The sequence below is a fragment of the Littorina saxatilis genome, linkage group LG13, assembly GCF_037325665.1.
Source record: "Littorina saxatilis isolate snail1 linkage group LG13, US_GU_Lsax_2.0, whole genome shotgun sequence".
Lineage (NCBI taxonomy): Eukaryota > Metazoa > Mollusca > Gastropoda > Littorinimorpha > Littorinidae > Littorina > Littorina saxatilis.
This window is the reverse complement of record NC_090257.1, coordinates 21,838,904-21,860,426: the sequence shown is the minus strand read 5'-3', so window position 1 is coordinate 21,860,426 and position 21,523 is coordinate 21,838,904.

Here is a 21,523-nt window from a genome sequence, read left to right as displayed (position 1 = left end):
CCAAAGTATATTATATACACGTTATCTTTTTGAATTTATAGTAGTTGTATGGTATTTTATTGCGGTGTGCCACATTTTAAGTCATTGAAATTAAAAAAAAAGCTTTAGTTTAATGTCGGGCGGTGGAGTCTAAAAACAAGTCCGTTGCGATGATAACCTAAAAAGGTTCCTGCAATGTATCCTGATCCTGAAGTCGACATGCTTTCACTTTCGCTACTAGCTCTTTGAAAAGCCAACATAACTCCCTTATTTTTTATTTCTATGACTTCAAATTTTGTACACCACTTTAAAATACCATACAACTACTACAAAAGCAAACATATAAGTTATAACGTGGATGCGCCAGAAGGAGCTACACTGGAGACCAAGCTCTGGGGAACGTCAGAAGACCTGAAAGCGACGTTCCAGTTCACGACAGCAGCGGAACTACGACCCTAGACACAACCGTCGAACGCAGAAGAAGAAATAACGTGTATGCTTTGGTTTGACGTCAGGCGGTATTCAGTCAGACCCACAAATTTAAGTACAATTGCTACGTTTTGTTTGCTAAATACAGCTGAGACAGTGCTAGCACTGCTTTGTTCCAATGTCGGTTTTATGCATGTCAATTTTATTTTTAACCAGTGTGCAAGTCAGTGTCAAAAAATGTCAGTTTACAGTAAACATAATAACATGATAGCAAACTTCATTGCACTATTTATTTAAAAAAAGGCTTAAAGTTAAAATACATTGCAACATCAAATCATGATTACATACTACATGTACACATGGTTAAATGTGTTCTTGGATTCATCGTATTGTGTCACAGCATACAGTTGATTGTGGTTACTTGACTTTCTTTCTATCATAATGATTACTAATACTAACTAGTACCACTAGACTAGCAGTAACAGTACTAAACACATACATGTATAACAAAGAGATTTGTATTTGCCCACTGTGACCGTCGCGGGAACCTGACCTGGTAACTGAAACTATTTTGTGAGTTATACTTATAAGAGTACTGCGTCAAGAAAGTACATGTGTACGAATTCTAGACTTGTAGGTTTTCTGCTGTGTACATTCTTCTTCTTCTGCGTTCGTGGGCTGAAACTCCCACGTACACTCGTGTTTTTTGCACGAGTGGAATTTTTACGTGTATGACCGTTTTTTTCCCCGCCATTTAGGCAGCCATATGCCGTTTTCGGAGAAAGCATGCTGGGTATTTTCGTGTTTCTATAACCCACCGAACTCTGACATGGATTACAGGATCTTTTTCGTGCGCACTTGGTCTTGTGCTTGCGTGTACACACAGGGGTGTTCGGACACCGAGGAGAGTCTGCACACAAAGTTGACTCTGAGAAATAAATCTCTCGCCGAACGTGGGGACGAACTCACGCTGACAGCGGCCAACTGGATACAAATCCAGCGCGCTACCGACTGAGCTACATCCCCGCCCCGCTGTGTACATTGAAAAACACTGTAATTGATAACCACAGGTACTGTGACATCTACAGACTTACTGTTTGTGAGTTATAAACTTATAAAGAGTAGTATCAACAGAATGACGTTGTCAAGTTTGTGTTATGTTATGATAAGGCCAAAAAAAAAAAATGCTTTGGTTACGGTTTCATGGCCAAAAAAAATAGGGTAGGTAGGTCGATTAAACTTTTTTTTTGTTTTTTGTTTTTTGTTTTTTGGTTGGTCCCTCTTGAAATGATAAAAATATTTGTGTATGCAGGATATTCGAGGTATTTTCATATTGGTGTATTTGGAACCACAGATATTAATTACTTTTTCATGTTAAGAAAAGAAAACTGGACATAACCTTTAAACTGTATAGTGCCACTAGTGAACACAGTTTTCGAGAGTCATGCCAAAGTCCAGTTCGAAAGAGTCTTCGGGCTCGGCACTTATTTTCGTCGACCCAACACATTTTATCCCGAACAGTTTGCCGTCCAAAGTTGGATGAAAATCATGAAAAATGTCCACCAAGGTTGCACTCTTCGAGTACCGACTTATCAGTCGTGTTTGTTCGATAGGAACGCACTTTCCGAATACGATTGCAAATTTGCAGACGACATCTTTTTACGTTCGCGCAACGAACGAACGCACGAGACTTGACTTCCCTTGGATATGGGAGTTGTAAAAAGCGGAGTGGTGTCCCTTGTCGGGCTTGTTGTTGTCTGCTCGCCGGCGATCGATGTTTTCTCTGTGCCGTGGTGTTGTCGTTTTCGGTGGGTTTTTGTGTGTGTGTGTGGTTTTTTTGTGTATGTATGTGTTTGGTTCATTTTATTTTTAGCTTTAGGACCAAAAAAAAAGTTTAGGGTCGGCCCAAAAAGTTAGGGTCGGTCGGGAAACCGTAACCAAAGCATTTTTTTTTTTTGGCCTAAAAGCATAAGCAGAGAAAATGTGTAGGTACATTTTTTTGATGTGAAAATTAAACCACTGATGCCAGAGCCATAACATTTAACAACGACAACATGTACACCATGGATGTATTATACTTGCCTTTGCTGTCGGTATGTTATAGGAGTAGTCATTCAACAGAATAACTTGGTGTTGTTAGACAAAGACGTCAAGATAGTAAATGTGTACACCTGTAGGTTTTCTGCTGTGTATAGTAATATTAGTATTAATAATGATTACAAACTCTAATAGTCATAGCTATAAACATATATTGTTGCCTAGTTACAATGCGGTATCACTGTCCAGTGTCAGCCATGTGCGGAGCTATAGGTGACATTTTAGAGCCTCTTACTTCGTCTTAGTCATGAATACACAAACTAGTCCAGCAGTCATGTTGGTATGACTAGGGTGGTAAGTGTTTGAGCAAGCGAGACCAACGAAGTTTGTAAGAATTTCCTACTGGGGAATGTTATGAGTAACAGTTATGTATTGGGTTGCAGTTGTCAGATACCTGGACAATCATCTGTCTTTGTGGTTTGAGCATACAGGTGTTACTGTTAGTTACCAAGTGGAATACCTTTTGACGGGCGCAGTGGCGTGGTGGTAAGACGTCGGCCTCGTAATCGAGAGGTCGGGAGTTCGAATCCCGGTCGCTGCCGCCTGGTGGGTTAAGAGTGGAGATTTTTCCGATCTCCCAGGTCAACTTATGTGCAGACCTGCTAGTGACTTAACCCCCTTCATGTGTACACGCAAGCACAAGACCAAGTGCGCACGGAAAAGATCCTGTAATCCATGTCAGAGTTCGGTGGGTTATGGAAACACGAAAATACCCAGCATGCCTACTCAACAAAACTAGCGGAGTGAAGCTGACTATGCTCTCAGAGTATAGTGTGGGGAACCGAAATGGGCAAACGAGCTCACACGTAACCAGAATATTCTGGAACGCTGAAGAAGAAGAAGAAGAAGAATACCTTTCTTTTGAAAGAACCTGTGTATGCCTTTTGATATTAATTATTAGATTAAGGTACCCACAGGAAAATTTATAATAGACCCTATCGGTATTCCAAGCTCTCGCAAACTTCAGAGCATAGCAAAGCATGCGGTACAGCGATCTCGTGCGAGCTGCACAAGCCAAGGTTCGAAGTTCTCGCGATGTTCAAAGCATAACAAAGAGCGTGTCTCGCGAGAGCTGCTCAGATACCGAAAAGGTCTATTGTAACTTTAAGCCTGAATCAAAGTTAAAGTGACACTGACAAGAAAGATAGCATATTTGTATGGAAGTGTTGCCCTCAGTTTAGACATGCTATGGTTAACAACAACGTACCAACAGATTTGTTGAAAAAAATAAATGCAGTATGTTAGACTTTCATTGCACAGACCTGTCTAGTATCTCAGTAGATTTGGTTTGTATCTGATTTTGCATAGACCACAAGAATAAATCTAAAATACTCAAATAGTGACATTTCTTCTGCAAAATCGTGACCTGTTTCATTTTTCAAGATGTTGTCTGGTAACATTCAAGTGTTGTACTTGTAGAAATATCAGTTGTCACTAAAGCACCAGATTCAAACTTTGCCAAACTGAACTGAAGACAGTTAATAGATTGCCTTTACTATCTTTACCACCAAACTTGGAATTTGTTCAGAATTTGTTTAAGGATGAGCATACCAAGATGGGTGATGAATGACCAGGTGTCAGTCCTTGGCTTTTTGGAAGATACTGAGCTGGAGTTAGACTGAACTCAGATGGAGTTACCCATGAACTAACAGTCTGCTGTCTGATTAAAAATTCGTATCGCTATTTGGCCAAAAAGAAAAATATGTCTGTTTCAGTAACCTGACCGACCCTATTTTTAAGCGCCGACCTTAAAGATTTTTTTCGTTTTTCGCACCAAAAAAAAAATAAAAAAATAAAAAAACGGGAGGTAATCGGTCGATGAGACTTCACAATCGAAGAGACTTACCTCCTGTTTACGTCGTCACGCGAAAAAAACATGGCGACCAATGACGCCGGGAATCCCTCTGAAGGGTGAGGGTCTGTGGCAAGATTTCCTCTTGCAGTTATTCTAACAAAACGTAAGAAAAGGGTTTAAAAAAACAAAACGACTGACCGACCCTATTTTTTGCCGTTGTTACCGGAAACAGACATATTTTTCTTTTTAGCCTTAGACACAGCTCTTTTTGCCTTGAAATGTTATATGAGCTGATGCTATTGCTGAAATAAGAATTGGGCGTTTTGTTATTAATTTAAATTACTTTCATCTTAAAGGATGTTGTTAAGTTTAGGCTTATTTCTTTGCTCCTTACAAGGCATTTGGCGCCATCGACACCCACAAAGTAAGCTGACTAGTTTACTTGCTGTTTCTACTGAGGGTTTGACAAGGGTTTTGATGTGCTCTGGGACTGTTTGCGCAACTTTTTTTTTTTATAGAAAGGATATTTGACAAAACGTATGAGATAAGTAGAAATAGATTTTGGGGTTATAGATCTATGAGAATGTGTTTATTAAAAACACAGCCTACAATTACAGATCTGAACTAAACTGAATAAGTCCACAGCGGTAATTGCCAAGGAGACAGACTAGCTATGCAACCTTATGGGTCATGTGTAGAGGTCATACCCAAAAGTATACTCAGACAAAGCAGGCTGTAAAGTGTAATTGTTTCATACTTTATTTATTTCCGAAGGCTTACCAATGTGCTTTTTTTGTGGGGACTTATTGTGTTACTTTAAAGCTTGGAAATAGGAAACTGTTCATGCAAACATATTTCACATAAACCATGATTTATTGGGTGAGTTGAGGTGTGTGCGTGTGCCTTGAACTTTCATAAACAATGTTAAACCCTGAAGCAAGCTTGGCCAACTCGACCATAAGTACACCGAGTGGGCGACATTGCCATTTCATACTTAGTCAACAGTCATACCGAGGGCTTGGCGAGGGTTTTAGAATGACTCAGTTAGTCAAGAGTTGACTGGCTTCGCGAGTGTCATTGGTGGCCCGTGCTGGCGCCTGGTTGACACTGCTGTGGCCATTGTCTGCCCCGGACCAGTCGACACCTCGCATTACCAGATCTACTGCTCGCCTCAGCGCACCAACTGTCGTCCATTGGCTTTAAAGGACGCGAGCGTCTGGCTGTGTAAACCCACATGACTCCAAACGACCGTATGGCAAGTCAAGTCAAGTCAAGTCAAGTTTTTATTGTTCATTACCCAGGGGCATTATAAACAATATTCGCAAATTCAAAAATGCACAAAGTACCAAGTGATCAAAAAAGAAAAAAAAGAAAACAAAAAGAAAAATAGAGGATAAGAAAAGAAAAAATGAAATAAATATTTGGAAAACAAAAGTACACAAACAGTTGACACAAAATATTATAGTACAGAAAATGCAAACACACTCACACACATTGATTCCTGGCAATGGGGGACACAAAACGAAAATACGGTTAACAAATCCCAGCACTATGAAAAATTGCTACTAATTAATTTTATAAATTCCAAGAGTTTCGTCAAGATTGTGATTACATTCGTGGTTACTCCGCTTTTTCTGTTGGCTTACTTTGATTACGTAATATTTTACTATCATGCCCATGGTGATTTGATTTTTTCGCGGAGGGAGGTGTTAGTTATTTACGTTGACTTGTCATACATGGTGTATGTCGTCCTGGCATTTCTTGACAGAAACAGGAATACTTTCAGTTTTATTAACAATAAATGAGTCAATAATTGTATTTTATACATATTTTTGTTACTCGTTATCGTTATGTCAGCCTGTGGAGACGATGTTTTCTCCTTCTGTGTGTGTGTGTGTCTGTCTGTCACTGTATTTGTGTGTCTGTGTGGAGAATCTACAAATGTCTACATCCATGGTGTGTGGTCTTTTATTTTATTGATCACATATATTCAGTCACTATTTTAGCTTTTGTTAGTTAATCAACCAAAACAGGTATAAAATGAATTCACAACACAAAAGCTAAATAAGTACTCGGGCACCAGCTGTGAGCATAACTGTTATTTCTTCTTCTTCTTCTTCTGCGTTCGTGGGCTGAAACTCCCACGTACACTCGTGTTTTTTGCACGAGTGGAATTTTACGTGTATGACCGTTTTTTACCCCGCCATTTAGGCAGCCATACGCCGTTTTTCGGAGGAAGCATGCTTGGTATTTTCGTGTTTTTATAACCCACCGAACTCTGACATGGATTACAGGATCTTGTTCGTGCGCACTTGGTCTTGTGCTTGCGTGAACACACGGGGGTGTTCGGACAATGAGGAGAGTCTGCACACAAAGTTGACTCTGAGAAATAAATCACTCGCCGAACGTGGGGACGAACTCACGCTGACAGCGGCCAACTGGATACAAATCCAGCGCGCTGCCGACTGAGCTACATCCCCGCCCACTGTTTTTTTTCAATAATGGCAGTTAGTACTGTCCAGTCAGCTTATGAAAACATGGTTCGTTGAATCCAGTCCGTAGTACGTGGAAAGATAAATATCAGCAAGTGATTACTGATAGCAGTACTGCATCCAAACAGATGAACCTTGTATACATTTACTGAACGCATTCTGATCATCATCGCTCAACGGCTATCGCCAGTTATCTCTCTGACCGGACGCTAAATTCCTTCGCGAATCTATCAAAACAAGAATACAGAGTTACAGTATCTCCCATATGTTGTTCACGAGCAGTGTTCGCGAGACGAAAATAATTGCAGATTGGCCGACTTCGACAGTGATATCCGTTCTGGTCTTCACAGTTATGATAAAGACATCATTCTAAGGTCAAAACAAGTCTAAATGTTGGGACTGCTGCCGGAAGGAGACCCGTAATATATGGTTGCATCACTGTCAAACAATCGTCTGCTTCAGCGAGCGCGGAAACCAAACGGTTGATTATCACGTGACACTTTTGCCATATTTAGAGTTGTTTGCACAGTAAATACAGCCGCGAAAATTAGCTCGTTTGAAACTGTCTTACATATATATCAATTCCTTTGTAATTTAAAAATTACACAACACCATGAAAAATCATTATCGACGATCGTGAATCTGCTTACATCCATAGCACATTACGAACAGATCTAAATATGTTTAAAAAAAAATTAAAAAAAATCGATTTCCTCGCCAGACAAGGTAAACCCAAGGCATCCTGTCAGGGATAGAATGAGCCGAACTCATTTTGACCTGAGTTCAGGATGTTACTGAACGCTAATATTTTGCAGAGCTTGTATATATTGGCTGTATGCAGAACAATGCTTTGTTTAGTCAGAGAAAATAATCCATGGGTCTGGTTGAGATGTGAACAACGAATTCATCATTCATGTCAGTTGTCACTAAAAACAATTGTTTATGTTAGTGAATGGGGGATAAGAGGAAGACTGGTTTTTTTGTTTGAAAAAGATTAATCCGAAGACCATATTTTCGTGTAGGCTTAAATATGTATACTCACAAACAAGAAGTCTTTCCGTGCAGATCACAACCATTAAGATCATTCTGCGCCTTTATATGGGGCACGGGCCATAACGAAAACATAGCTTTACTGAATCACAACAAGAAAACAACAACGTTCACCCCTCGCGGCGCCGTATCGTACTAGGCATTAAACACAGAGAGGATAGGGTATTGATGTTTCCCAAATACTCTCCATGCTTACTCGCTTGCTAGTCTTCCCGCCCTATCTTGGCAGCGAGTGTAGTCTCTTGAACGTATATATTCTAACGGTTAATTGCGTGCACTTACTGACCACAAAATATGAAGGCATACTTGTGCCAACAATTTCTTTTTGTAAAAATAAAGTTTCAGAGATGTTTTTATTGCATTGATGTAAAATTATGAAGAAGATTAGAGAAATGAAGATAGTATGCAAAGAAGTATGGCATGAACGAAAAATGTGTGGGTAAGAATTCGAAGAGAAAAATAAAATGAAGCTAAAAACGATCAGTGCCTCTTGCAAAGAGCAACATTTGTGCTATCTTGCAGAGATGATTGCAGTTTCAACTTTTTTTGCGATAATACCTCGCTTGTGAGTGGAGCCAAAAGTGTAACAGCACGGGCACAACGTGAAGATGTTTGCCGTTTTGATTGTGATCTTTGCCATTATTAGTATTACTATTAGTGATGCTATTTCAGTTCACAATAATGTTTGTAATTGTGTCTCGCTTTCCCAGGGGTATGCTAGCGCCAACGATCTTGTCAGTGATTGTGTTACATGACATAGGTAATTGTCAGAATAGTACTTTGCAATTAGTATAAAGAGATCACTGTGAACTTTGTGATACGTCATACGTTTTACTTATGTTCTGGACCGGCACGGTGGCCTAGTGGTAAGGCGTCCGCCCCGTCATCGGGAGCTCGTGGGTTCGAACCACGGCCGGGTCATACCTAAGACTTTAAAATTGGCAATCTAGTGGCTGCTCCGCCTTGCGTCTGGCATTATGGGGTTAGTGCTAGGACTGGTTGGTCCGGTGTCAGAATAATGTGACTGGGTGAGACATGAAGCCTGTGCTGCGACTTCAGTCTTGTGTGTGGCGCACGTTAAAATGTCAAAGCAGCACCGCCCTGATATGAAGGGTAGAGTACTACGACAGTCTTGGTATTGTCGTTGTAGAGTGCCGTGCATTGGGACTGTGATGTGAGGAAGTAAAATACCAAAAACAGATAGACTGCAAACGTTTCAAAATGTAAAAGAAATAAGATTTGTAGGTTATTTTATTTTTAACGTTTAATTATTGACAAAACAAAACGTTGCTCTACAAAGCTGAAGCTAGTTCCCTCCCCCCTATGTCCGTGTGGCAAGAATCAGACAGCAGAGCACATCCTGCAGGCTTGTCCATACCACAGTGCTCTGAGGGACACCACCTGGCCAGAGGAGACAGCGCTACAAAAGAAGCTATACGGCCCCAGAGAGGACTTGGAGAGGACAGCACGTTTCGCCCTGCAGTCCGGACTGACGATCTAACAGCGAACGACAAGAAGAAGAAGAAAAACGTTGCATTTACTTTTTTTTAAAGATTAAATTTAACGTTTTATTTTGTCAATAATGAAACGTTTCGAATAACCTACAATTCTTGTTTTTTGATTGTGAGGGAATAAAAATACGTTGTCAAGCAATCGCAATGGACATGATTTTGACCCCAACCTTCAAAACGATCGTTATGGACACAAATTAAAATGTTGAACATACCAAGCATTTATAAATACAAACAAAATGAGCATCGGCCATCGCGCGCTATCAAATATTTGATTGACCCCACCCCTCAAAACGCTCGTTATGGATACGATATTGACCGCACCCCTTAAAAAGTAAAACGGTCGTTATTGATACGATGTTGACCACACCTCTGAAAACGATCGTAATGGACACAAATTGAGATGTTGTACACACCAAGCATTAAGAAAAACCCAAAAACGTCGCTATCAAGTATTTGATTGACCTCACCCCTCAAAACGGTCGTTACGAACAAAAGTGTTGTGCACACCCTTCAAAACGGTCGTTATGGACACGCCTCTCTAGGCATGGTCAGGATGAATCTCCCCTTTGTCGTGACCTCGGCGCGTGGGGTCACTGCAATGGAATTCTACCTGGCCTGGAATGGGGGAGGGGGTGGTGGAAGGGAAAGGGTAGTTTGTTGAAAGGGAGGGGCGCTGACCGGACAAAAAGGAACGTTCATTGAGTAATGCTGGGCAATACTGACTGTGGATGAAATCAATATGCGCTTGGTAGAATCGTTCTTTGGAAGAATTACAGTCCTTTTACAGGGTTTAGCCTGGGAGAAAAAGGCAATGGGACATTCGTCCCACTCAACCAAATTCCGATGGGACATAGTCGAAGGCAAGAAGCGCCAAAGAGGCCTGTACGCGTTTTGACCGAAGATGCGAAAGGGTGCAATATGGTGCCATCTGAGAATTAGCCGCTATATCGTGTTATTTCTGTGTGTGTGTGTGTGTGTGTGTGTGTTTGATCCGATGTAAAGTGTACATTTGGTGGCGCAGTGGTACGTAATCTCAATGCGCCCTTTGACACACTGAAGGGAATTGCGATGGTACATTTTCAGATTTAATGCGCCAATGGCGCAGGGCGCACTAGTAAATGAAACCCTGCTTTTAAATGTCAAGAAGTACAACTTTACAATGATAGTGTGTGTGTCGGTGTCGGTGTACATTGTATAGATATATATTAGATATATGTCACGGTGTGCATGTGTTTTTACTTTTTCTTTGCCATAACAATCGTATTCCCGAAAACCAATGTGTTGTAGCACGTCCTGCCCTTATCTTAGATAAAATGGTCAGATTTTTGTTGTACAATGCAGGGTCTTTCAGTGTCTGGAGATGAAAATATTATCGTCAGCCACCGCTAGTCTGTTCTTGTTCAGCACCACAAGCTGCATTCCTTCGTCTGGTCCTCATTCAGCAATTTGTAGTTGGTGGGTCACCATTGAAGTCCGGGTAGAAGTCGGGGAGGTATGGGAGGCGGCATGTGATTCATTGTACAAGCCACCGAGGAAGAGAGAAGGAAGAGAATGGGGGACAGGAATCTGAACGTCTCATTGTGTTGAGGAAAGAGTGGGTGGTGGTGGTGGGGGGGGGGGGGGGGTGACGGGGTATTCGGTGGAACTACAATGGAACCCTGCTGGTTTCTGGAGAAGCGTCGTCATTGAGCAGCTGTCACGCGCCTTTCTTTTCGTTCCGAGCCTTTCTGAATAGCTCGCGCAGGGAAAATATTCTGCCTATTTTCAGGGTACATTCAGAAACGACCAAAGGGAGAAACCGTCAGACGCCATCTTTGACTAACCCGCTAACGCTTTGAAACTGGATACTTTCGGGAGGGGGGGGGGGGGGGTAGGCATGAAGTAGGAGTGGTTTTTGTGTGTGAAAGAAAAGCGGTCGGTGATTCATACAGAACTTGGTACTCAAGTTGTGTCGGTTCTTAAATTTCTGGTGATTTACTGGGTGGATAGTTAACGTTTAGTGTGAGGATGAATTTCTGTTCTCCGTGAAATTGTGATCCGCTCCATTTCTGTTTTAAATGGGAATTCCTTTTTCGTTTAGGATAAAATTTCACTTTAAGAGTATACTTAGTAGGGAACCTTTTCTTCACGGGCTGCGGCGAGTAGTTGTAATGAACATAAGAATGGTAGGTGAATGGTGAAGGGGATTTGGGTTACAGACTTGCGTGGAATTACATCTGTGCGGTTGAATTTCTTTGCAAATGGGCTTCACTCGTCATTGTAGAGAACTTCTTATACGTGCGCCCGTTTGTGTATTTTTATTAATGGTATAATTGGATTGTCTCTGTTAACAGCAGTATTTCTATGTATAAGGATATTGTGTGTATTATGCCATTACTGAAGGTTTTCTTTGTGATCTGACCAACGCAAGGTGTTACAGTTGCACGCATGGTGGGCTATGTCCTGAAGAGAGAGAGAGAGAGAGAGAGAGAGAGAGAGAGAGAGAGAGAGAGAGAGAGAGAGAGAGAGAGAGAGAGAGAGAGAGAGAGAGATTCTAAAAATAAGTTACCATTTTCATTGCCACATATATACACACCGTAACAGCATTTATTTAGCATTATGCCCACTAGTCCGGTATCAACCATTTTATGTGGCCATAAGGCCAAAAAAAAAAAATAGGTCTGTTTACGGTAACCCGACCGACCCTAGTTTTTTCGCGCGACCCTAGACTTTTTTGGGGCATTTGGGGAAAAAAAAAAAAATCTTGTTTTTTGGGCAAAATAACGTAAAAATATGGTTTTTTGGGAAAAAAAAAAAAAAAAAAAAAAAACAATCCCGACCTACCGACCCTATTTGTTTGGCCTATGTTACCGTAAACAGACCTATTTTTTTTTGGGCCTAAGCGTTGGATAGAATGCTGCATACCTTTTGTGCCTTTGTTCGGACACGTATGCCGTAGTTCTCTATGGGGAAGGGTTATATAGTCCGTGAGAATAAACATCATCCCAGCATAAGAACACAATTCTCTAGCGTTAAGGCTATCACATCGATTCGTCTATCTCGCGGGTTTTTTGCGAAAAGAAGAAAGTGTCATTGAATTCTAGTCCTTCAAATAAGGAATGTCGATCCTGACTGATACTATACTATTAAATAACGATCAGTTCGACCCCAAAGCCGAAATGTATCGCTTGTTTATCAGAACACAGCATGTGGATTAGGAGATACAGAGGCACCCCGCTTTTGAGACCTCCAACAATCGGTACAAATCAGGTCTTAAGAGAGTCTTGAAATGGGGGTACATTTACACAGGTTTTGAAAAGAACATAAGAAAACTTGGGTCTTGAAAGGGAATGAGTCTTAAATCGGGGGGGGGGGGGGGGGTGTCTTAAAAGGAGATTCCACTGTAGTCTCCTCAAAGGTTTATTTTAGTGACAGGTACAGTCTCTCCAACGACCCATCTCGTGCGAAGAGACAGTTACGTGTGCCGATAATTGCCCACCCAGACAGACTGTGTCGCGACTGGTCTATACCCTTCACTCAATGCTCCCCTTTGTTGTTGTAACCCTCCTAAGATCGCCGCTAAGCCATGGAATTCATTTACAGCGTCAGACATAGAGAGAGCTTAGCTTCGCGTGGCCGACAGATCATAGACACACGCGGATATTGTCGAGACTACTGTATAGTGTTTTAGTACGAAGCCGATGTATGTCGTAATTTACTTTAGTCATAGAGTCAGTGTCGCTGAGAGGATCAAAAGGACCTATTATCTTTTGTGATGAGTCTATAGAGGTGTAATTATGGGTTGCTTACGGATAGACACAGTACTTCCGAAGAGGATTGCCCTCTGATGAGGGTCTTACATGTTGAAGTTCTTTCACGAATCACAGACATATAGGGGAGAAAGCTCGAGTGTGAATACAGCAAATAATAGTACTGTTTTGATGTTGGACTGCTGTCCCGCTGTGAACTGTTATACAGAGGCACTGAGCTGCTGATGAATTTCAGCTGATTTACTAAATCGCATGTAGACGCAGAAGACGTTTTGCACAGTCAAAGACTCAAGACTCAAGGTTACTGTCCTTATAAACACAAGGAAAATTGCCATGCAGTGTCAAGCGACCACAGACAAAAATGCATCACATTTATTAGGAATTAAAGATTGCACTTAAAACTAATAACACCAAGCCGTATCACATTTACTAAGAATTTAGAATCAGGCACCTAGTTTGACAGCTCGTAAATAATAAATCTCTTTAGATGTGTGTATCATCGCAAACGAAAGGGATTTGTCTCATGGCACGAACTTGTCTCACACGGAGATGACGAACTGACGAATGTTGACGGTTTTAGTTATTCAGTGGTTCACAGCAGTTTTTTTTTTTTTACACGTACAGTTGTATACCTAGACTGGCAGCCTCCAAAGTATAATACCTGAATTGACAGCCATTGAAGTATAATACCTGAATTGACAGCCTGAATAAAGTACAATACCTGAGTTGACAGCTTCTAAAGTATTATACCAAAATTGACTGCGGCTGCGCCAAATTTGCGAATCTGTCTGATATTTACCTACATGAATCGACTTATCTCTTTCAATAAGACTCGCTTTGAACAAAATAGAATCGTCGTGAGATAGTCGAGAAGTCTTATTGCAAAATGTTGACGGTTTGGTACACTAGGTTTTCTGTAAACAGTTTAGTACCTACATTGACAGCCAGTACACCATTGCGAATCCGTCAGACACGCACACACACAGATCCACTAATCTTATCTCCTACGATGAACCTCGCATTGTTGTGTAAATTCACTCTCAGACAAAGAGGTGTGTCTGTGCAGTAGGGGCGGGATGTTTCTGGAATCAATCAAGCCACCGTGCACTCGGTACACCCGTTGAGTTTTGACCCAAATCCTGTCTGGTCCATTCGGCTCCTTAGCATTTCTGACTGCAGATGAATCACTTGGCAGTGCAAATGGACGGACGGGCCGTTCCCAACCCAAAATGGTTGCAACCACCCCTCGGTTTTCCATTTTCTTTCCAGAACTTTCCAGGTTTTCTGTCCGCCTCACGAAACCAAAACCCCCTCCCCCCGTTCCCATCTGGCACTCACCACTACCACCCCTTCCGTCCCCCGCTCCCCTACATCCTCGCACTTCTATTTTCCTTTTCTTCAACAAGCGGAAACCACACCCCCCCCCCTTCCCCCTCCCACCCCCTGCGTTTTGCAGATTTGCAAACCAAACATGCATTTTTCTCTCCATACTACTACCACCCCTTTTTCACCCTCCATTTTTGTCCATTCCACAATTACCGGAACTCACCTCCCCCCACCCCCTCCCCGCCGCGCGCTTCCTTTTTCCAACCTGATCCCTTCCATCCCTTCCAGCCCCCTTCCAGCCATTTTGTTCCCGGAGATTTTCATTGATTTGTTAGGAGGCTGTGATTACGTTTGAGATGTGCATGGTTGCGTAGCGCTGAGGTTGGTTGAAGACCAGAATGCCTGCACTAAGTGCTTTGCAGGGAAATTACATTTGTGATATGAGGGTCAGTGGGTCATTTATATTTTCAGTTCATTTAAAAAAAATCTTTTTTATGTTTTACTTTGTACGGGGATAGAGGATTGCTTGTGGCATTTCTTCTGTCATGACGGAAGGGATTGCCTGTCTTTCCTCCCCCCCCCCGCTCCCTCTCTCTCTCTCTCTCTCACACACACGCACACACACACACACACGTTAATATGCTTTCTCTCTCTCTCTCTCTCTCTCTCTCTCTCTCTCTCTCTCTCACACACACACATACACACACACACGTTAATATGCTCTCTCTCCCCCACCCCTCTCTCTCTTCTCTCTCTCTCTCTCTCTCTCACACACACACACACACACACACACACACACACACACACACACACACACGTTAATATGCTCTCTCTCCCCCACCCCTCTCTCTCTCTCTCTCTCTCTCTCACACACACACACATACACACACACACACACGTTAATATTCTCTCCCTCTCTCCCTCTCTCTCTCTCTCTCTCTCTCTCTCTCTCTCTCTCTCTCTCTCTCTCTATCTCTATCTCTCTCTCTCTCTCTCATTCATTCATTCTTAAAGTTTTCTGCTCTTTGCACTCTTCCACACATACAAGGCATTACAAGACATCACAACACATTCACACATACATATATTTTTCACAACATTCACAAATAATGCAGACATATCCAATCCATTTACCCACCTCCCAAAATGACCTCCTCAGTTATTTGCTCAGCGGGGATGAGGAAACAGATAATTTTCACCAGAAGGGTTGGGTTCCTCTCTTTTATTTGTGAGCTTGTTAATTCCTGAAATATATCAATGTCAACAGTAGCTTGTGCGCTGCCATCTTTGTTGCCTGTTATGTTTTATCACTGAATGAAGTGTGTGTGTGTGTGTGTGTGTGTGTGTGTGTGTGTGTGTGTGTGTGTGTGTGTGTGTGTGTGTGTGTGTGTGTGTGTGTGTGATTTGCTTGTTTTGAATAATGAAGTATGCGGTGATAATAGTTAATTGGTTTATACAAAGGTGTAATTCTGTTGCAGTATCGTGACATGAGATACAAATGCGACATTGGGATTCGTTTACAAGCTATGGTTATTTTAGCGGATTCTCTAGTTTAAAAAAAAAACATTTTTAGACAAACACGATTGCTAAACGGTTCCAACATTTTCATAACGAACACAATTCAGCGGGCATGGCGATGGGGAAACCCCACTGAGTACAGTGTCACAGGATACAGACCCTTTGGCTGTCATAATTGGAAAAGAATGAAGTGACGTTGAGTGATAATCTGCAAACAGCTGTGTGAATTTATAATACCCCTCGCGCCGACCCCTGTTTAATATTTATGAGCTCAGAAATAGGTCAGCTTCACAGCTTTCTCTGTCTTGATTTGAATATTTTAGGCGTTGTTTGCCAAAAGCTAACATTTGATCTATGAAGGAAGGAGAGAGTTACGTCCTTTTGGGACGCACTTTTCAAACTGTTGTAAAGGCTGTTAAATGGAGTGTAGGTGGGTTGTTTGGGTAAGATGGGACAAAAAGAACGAGCACGGGAAGAATTGTGTCAAGTATAGGGGGACACCAACAAAATACGAGACATCTTTGTTTGAGCTGACCAAGTTGTGTGGACATCTTTCTATTTAGATAGCAAGACAAAGTCAGGATAGACACACACCTTTTGTAGATCTGTAGCAATACTGCGAACAAACAAAATATCCCCCTTCTGCAGAAACTCCCAACCCAGCTAGACTGTTGATTCCTGGCTTATATCCAAATGGCTGGATGGTCTTGTAAAACATGTAAAAGCCTATGGTCGCTCACGCAGGAAGCAACGTACCCGTGGATGAGATGGGAAGGAGTTTGCGAGGGCAGAGACAGATTCACTAACTCAGGAGAGTGATTGAGGAACAACTTGAGAAACTTGGATCGTTCTTGTCTCGATTCCTCCCCCTGTCCACTCATTCTACCGCCTACAAAAAAGTAAACGCGCACAGACATAAAGTTCTTTTATTTTATTTTTTTTAATTTTTTTTTTAATCATATAACACAGATCATGTCCTTAAGGCTAACAATACATGCCTATAGGACATTAATATATTTTGTCTGGTCATAAAGTTCAAGTGGAATTTCAGCGAGTTGCCTCTTTACTTCACTTTCACTACGCCTGCGTTCCGTGTTTAATGTTAGTCATACTAGTCATACGCGCGACAACTCAGATTTGCGGGTTAACATTTCTGACGGATTATTGACTTGTTTTGTGGGGTGTGCATTGGGTTGAGTTTGGTCAAATTGGTGTTACGGCTCGGGTCAATGGCAATGGTTATCGACAACAGTTTCATAAAGTTGTGAGAGGACGATCGATTTGTTCTAGAGAGAGACTGAAAGAGATTGTGTGTGTGCGTGAGAGAGAGAGAGAGAGAGAGAGAGAGAGAGAGAGAGAGAGAGAGAGAGAGAGAGAGAGAGAGAGAGAGAGAGAAAGAGAAAGAGAAAGAGAGAGAGAAAGGTGGTTGGAGAGAGAGAGAGAGAGATGGGTGGTTGGAGAGAGAGAGAGAGAGAGAGAGAGAGAGAGAGAGGGGTGGTTAGCAAGAGAGAGAGAGAGGGATGGGTGGTTGGCGAGAGAGAGGGATGGGTGGTTGGCGAGAGAGAGAGAGAGAGAGAGAGATATGGGTGGTTGGCAAGAGAGAGAGAGAGAGAGAGAGAGAGAGAGAGAGAGAGAGAGAGAGAGAGAGATGGGTGGTTGGCAAGAGAGAGAGCTAGAGCGAGTGAGTTGGTAAGGAAACGAGCAGAGAGACTTGCTTCACCACAACGGGTTTTCTTCCACCTCCAACACTGCTGAAAGTACACACATTTTCATCCCCTCCTCCGCGGCGTGTGCGCAAAGGCATACAGGAGGTTTTACCGTCTTTTTATGAGGTATCTATTTGCCCATTTTCCGCTTGGATGACCCTGCTTACTGAATGGCGAACCTTCGACAAAGATTCTGTGAACAGAAAGTGTACCCCTCCTTTTTTGCCGCAAGTATTTTTCTTGCGATGGTTAGAGCTTACAGCTTGTTGTAGAAATTCCATTGAGATATGGAGGGTTGGAAAGATTGACAGGAGAGAGAGAGAGAGAGAGAGAGAGAGAGAGAGAGAGAGAGAGAGAGAGAGAGAGAGAGAGAGAGAGAGAGAGAGAGAGAGAGAGATTATTTTTTTTAATGTTCAGCTTTATTTTTTTTTTATTGAAGAGAGACAGATAATATTCTCAAAGAAGAATATCGACATGCCGTATCTCTTTTTCACACTAACACGCACACACAAACAACAACACACGTATCGTTTTTAAAAACAGAGAGTAGACTTTTTATGAAATTGATTTTATTATATTCTAGTTTTTTTTTTACTCGTCAGATTTTTTCAAGATTAAATAGTTTACGGTATTGAATGTTAAGTTTGTGTTTATTAAAAAAGAAAAGGTTAGAGCCAACCATACAGAAACAGCTGTGTTGTGAGAAGTGAAGAATAGACCAACAACAACTTATTTTTTCTGCTTGCATCGAATGCTCGCCGTGCCTGGTTTCTTTGAAGTTGATTGCTCTCACTGGTTTAACAAAGTAACGGCTGACTGTATTAATGACAATATTAGTTTTTCGATTGGGGTTGCTTGCTTGCAGTGCCTGTTTTATTTGAACTTCATTGGTTCAACAAAATACCGCCTGACTGTATGAATGAAATATTAATGACTCGATTGGGGTTGCTTGATCACAGCCAAATTATCGATTGACATTAATGACACTTGGTTCTTTGTTTGTTTGCAGGTGAGAACTTGGAAATATGCCCCCAGGGCCAGAGCTGTTGTTCGCGTTCTATGGAGGACAAACTGACATCGCTCAGCCGGAAGGAACACAATCGCCAACTCGAGGAATCTTTCAAACTTTTGAAGACAGTTTTTGCTTCAAGGACGCAAAAATTCGACAGTGAGTAATCTGTTTACTTTTATTTTGGAGGTTATGTGTTTGTGTCTTATGTCTCAATGAGAGAAAGAGAAAATGAAAGAGAATAAGAGAGAGAGAATGAAAGAGAGAGAATGAAAGAAAGAGAGAGAAAGAAAGAAAGAAAGAAAGAGAGAAAGAGCAGGGGCTCACATCCACGTCGGACATCGGACATACACGGATATTTTTTCCAATTTAATGTCCTATAATTTTTGTCACAAAGTGGTCATTGTCCGATTATGCTTTCATTTGATCTGGAAATTGTCAGTACTTTCCAATTTACAGTAGTTTGATTTGGCACTACGATGTGTCTCTCCAAGCAGACAAAACCATGCTGTTAGTGTACGTTTTGTTGCGAGAAAAAAAAGGTCCTATTCATTTTGGTTTTGTTCGGGACAAATGTCCTATCGCTTTTGCATTGTCCAGGACATTTGCCCTATGCCATCTCTCATGGATGTGAGCCCCTGAGAGAGAGAAAGAGAGAGAGAGAGAGAGAGAGAGAGAGAGAGAGAGAGAGAGAGAGAGAGAGAGAGAGGGAGAGGGAGAGTGAGAGGGAGACTGCCAGGTTCTACGTTTTGTTTATGTCCTTGGTAAGATCGTTTTTGTCTGCTAGTGCTAGTATGTTAATGTGTGTGGGTGTTTTGTGTTTTTGTTGTTGCAATGTATTTGCTTTATAGATGTGTATAATTCTTGTGCATGTAGCTTTGTGTCCCACATCAGAATCTCCATTAAACACCCCAACCATTTTAATGCGTAAGTTCATTCAGCAAAACGCAGCTCAAAAGAAGAGCGAATGAAAACGGGAGGAGGAGGAGCAGGTATCTCCTTGGGGTATTGACTTACGATTTCGCACCCGGGCGAAAGGGAAACCAAAGTAAAGTCTGGGAGGAGTAGAGGGAAAGATTCAGGGTATATACCCTGAAAGAAAGGCCAGAGGTGACTTCATTCTCTTCACCTATGTAGACGTCTGTACTCGCTCAACTTTTGGGGGGAGGGGTGGGAGGAGGGGGGGGGGGGGGCGGTGCAGGTTAGGGATTCTATGTTCAAAGACCTCGAAAATCTCAGAAGATCTGGTCTTAAATAAAAAGTCCGAACATGAACATAAATTTACAGATGTGAATGGGGATCTGAAAAAAAAGATAAGGTCTTACAGGGGGTTAGGTCTTAAATCGGGGTGGTCTTAACAAGGGGGGTGGGGGGGGGGGCGTATGGGAGTTTGTACGCCTTTATCGCCCAGTGTCCCGACCACTACATTGAAGTCCCAAAACCCGTGAATGGGGGTGGTGTGTATATTTGCAAGGTGCGAGCCTGTAGCATCATGAAAGGTGCAAGGCTAAAGGTGTACCTTCAGGCGTTGAGGGATTACGCCATGATGATACATAAACGATGGCGCGAGAGAAATCCGCAGAGATGAAAGGAGGATCACTCTGCAGGTAGTGTTTTCTTTTTGCTGAGAGAGTTATCCCGCATGGCAGGCACCTGCTTCCGTGTTGCTGGTGAACAATAATTGAATTAAGTTAGGTGCGGACTTTTGTTTCCTGAGTTGCCTTTTACTTGAAGTTTTTGTTTTGTTTTGGCTAAATTTGAAAATCTTGTGTTCTTTCTTTATTTGGTGTTTAACGTCGTTTTCAACCACGAAGGTTATATCGCGACGAAAAATCTTGTGTCGCTGTGTTCAACCAGCATGAAGCCTGAACGATCGCAGTCTCATCACTTCTACTATCTTTCTCGTAAGGTTTTACAGTTAGTGTGTTCCAGTCATTATGATCTGGTGTTACAGCAGCACCTTTTGGTTTTAGTTGGCGGAAGATCCTTTTTCAGAAATTGTTTGGCAAATGATTGCATTATTTTATTTCCCCGAATGAACACAGTAGGCTCCCAGACAAGCCATTGGCAGTTATTAACGTGTTTTACGATTGCAATAGCTCGCCTTATCTAACTAGCAAGGCCATGTCTCTTGTGATGATTACCAAAACTAAACATACTCCTACCAGTACCAGTAGCGCTATATTATACCCAGAGAAAACTCTTCTGACAGCCGGTGACACTTCGATTTTTGCGCCTTTCGCCATCGCCTACCAGATCCTGCCATACTGGTCAACTGGTCGTTGCAGTACTCTGAATGGATGTCGAGATATTTCTGCCTTTGTTGAGAAGCAAGCCTGATTAAAAGTGCGGCTGTTATTGGATTGTTTGAGAAGGAGGAGTGGGTAGGGGTTGTTGGCGAGAAGGAGGGGGGAGGGATGAGAGAGGGAGTGCGTATGTTGTTAGTACGTTACCATGACGATCTTTGATCACGTGACCCATGTCTGGTAGTTCTGTTATTACGGTGCCAGAGCTTAGGTTTGTTCTCCGTCATGGCACATGTAAACTTCTTGCAGGAGTTGTTCTTTCTGGTCTGGAGTTGTTTTTTGTTGGGAAGAATTAGCGTCGTTTTGTTTTTCTGTATGAGTCTTTGTTGCACTACAATTCCAACTGGATCAGACTGTTCACTGTTCAGACATGAAATTCTTCTATGGAACAATGATTTCTTCGTATCTCGAGTCTTGCTTGCTGAAGAATGCAGCAGAGAGTCGTACGTGCAAGCTATAGTGTATTATAAACAAAGATCTATGTGTTGCAAGATGTCTTGCAAAAAGTCTTGGCTTCCATGTTCTCAATCAGTTGCTGAACGTTTTGAGAGAG